This window comes from Phocoena sinus, chromosome 16, assembly GCF_008692025.1.
Source record: "Phocoena sinus isolate mPhoSin1 chromosome 16, mPhoSin1.pri, whole genome shotgun sequence".
Classification (NCBI taxonomy): Eukaryota; Metazoa; Chordata; class Mammalia; order Artiodactyla; family Phocoenidae; genus Phocoena; species Phocoena sinus.
The window spans coordinates 16752574-16754985 of record NC_045778.1 but is presented as its reverse complement, the minus strand read 5'-3'; the positions used below and the strand labels follow the sequence as shown (position 1 = coordinate 16754985).

Below are 2412 nucleotides of genomic sequence, written 5' to 3'. Positions count from 1 at the left end.
TAATAAGCCTACCTTCTGCCTGAAGTCAAAATATGATAAAAAGCAGAGATTCTAATAAATTCTAGACCTGCCCAATGACAACTCAATCCCTCTGGAGATAGAATAAGCAATGGAAACAAGCTCCTGGACTTCAATCTGACCAACAAATATAGACTAGATAATGAGAGCTATTCCAGACTTACTTCTGAACAGCAATAAGTGGTTCATGGTATGGAGGGGGGTGTAATTTTGAGAGAAAGTAATCAAGACCAAAATAAAGGAGGAAAATGGTAAGTGTAGTACATGCATCCTTAATCACTGGGAAAAGTTTCCATTAGCTACCCACAATAAGATTTTCCAGACTTTTAAATGAATGTAAATGTTAATCACAGCTTCCAATGCAAACCAAAAAACTACAACAGATACACACACAAAAAATCAACCCAAGCACGACACTAAAGATGGTCATCAAACCATAAGAGAAGGGAACAAAAGAGGAAAGGAAGAAAAAAGACCTACAAAAACAAACCCAAAACAATTAAGAAAATGGTAATAGGAACATACATATCGATAATCACATTAATCACAGCTTCCTTCGTATCTAGACGGCTCCTACATATTTTTAAGGGATAGGTACATAGATAGATAGAATATGGTAGGTGATATATGATATACAAAAAAAAAAACAACCTGTCACTGTGTTCGTGTAAGTATTCAAAGGTATCTATTACTAGAATAAATGCCATTTTAACAAATTTTCTTACCAAATCCTTCTCCTTGCCATTTTAGCATCTAATTGTCATTAAAACCAAAATGAATGGCTGAATATACAAATAAACTGCTTATGGAAATACCTGACAGAGCAAAACTGAAATTGACTTTTCAGATGCAAAATTATAGCTAACAGTTTTTTCTCTCAGAGCTGGTACCAAAACAGTGTAGATCCTATGATAGAGTTAATCAGAATTACAAAGAACAGCGATCACAGATAATTTACTAAGATGCCTCACAGCTTAGGCTGACAGCTCAGTATAAGAAAAGCAATTGATTTTAGGCTAACATACATGCATAAACAGATAAAAAATGTTAAAATATATTTGTATATAGAGAAAAACAATTAGATATTCTCAGCAAACAGGTGTTGACTAGCTACCACTGTGCTAGGGCAGCAAGGCCAGTAAGACTGAGTCTTGGCCATCAGGTTGTTCAGAATCTCCCAGGACAGACAGTTCATATAATGAACTACCATCTAGGTCATCATCACTGCTTGTCGGGGTGACTACAGTATGCACATGCCTCCCATCCTGCGCCCTTCCAGTTCATTCTCACCCTGCAACAAGAATAATTTTTCTAGGGACATCCGCTCCTCCTAGGTGGGGAGACTGCTTAGTCCCAGGCCTTGCAGATTTGTTTTTCTCTATCTGGACTCAAGGCCTCTGTGGCAACCATGCTCCACCAGATCATCGCTCAGGCCAAGAAGCGTCCTAGCTTGATCCCCCTCTTCGTATTTACTGGAGCAGCAGCTACCGTAGCAGCACTGTAGCAGCCTTGCACCTGCCATTGTTCAACCCAGATGTCAGTTGGGACAGAAAGAATAACCCAGAACTCTGGAAAAAACTAGGTCCCAGTGATCAATGCAAGTGAACATAGATGGCAGCAAACTAAAGAAGAGGGTCCAGACTTCTAAATGAAATGTTTCACTATAAAGCTGCTTAGAATGAAGGTCTTCCAGAAGCCATCAGCCCAATTTTCCATGTAACCAGGAAATATTTCCCCTCCAAAGGCATGAAATCATGTTGGTGTATTGTGTTGGGGATTACACTGATGAATAATCCGAAACTTGAAAAACAAACAAAGAAGAATTTTTCTTTCTTCAGCTGTGCCACATGGCACGTGGGGTCTTAGTGCCCTAACCAGGGATCAAAACCACATTCCCTAAAGTGGAAGCCTGGAGTCTTAACCACTGGACCCCCAGCGAAGTCCCACGAATAACTGTTCTACAGCTTGTCACTCATCTGTTTAAAATCTGTCCATAGATTTCCACTGACCTGAGAGCAACATCGAAAGGCTTTACCTAGCAGATAAAACCCTTCACCCTCTTCTTCTGGCACTCTTAGCCCTCTCCACCTTCATTTCCACTCTTCAGCATGAAATGTGTTGATCTCAGGGAAGCAGACCTGAGATGGGAGTAGACATGCAAGAGCCTTACTGGGGGAAACGCCTGTGAAGGGTAAAGGTGGGGAAGCAGGAGTACTCAGGGAGAGACGTCAGACTTCGATGCAGGGCTGGCACCTATGAAAGGATAGGAAAGAGGATGAGTTGGGAAGAGTTTCAGACTGCAGACAAGTCTAAAAGTTTGAGCCATGCTGATGGAGTGTCCTCAAGGCAAAGCTGGCCAGTAGAGGAGTCCCACATCACACAGGGATGAGCCTG

At 41.3% G+C, this 2412-nt stretch overlaps 1 pseudogene; it reads left to right on the top strand.

Moving 5' to 3' along the window:
* Positions 1-1426: 1426 nt before the first annotated feature.
* Positions 1427-1670, top strand: LOC116741921 (annotated as a pseudogene).
* Positions 1671-2412: the final 742 nt, after the last annotated feature.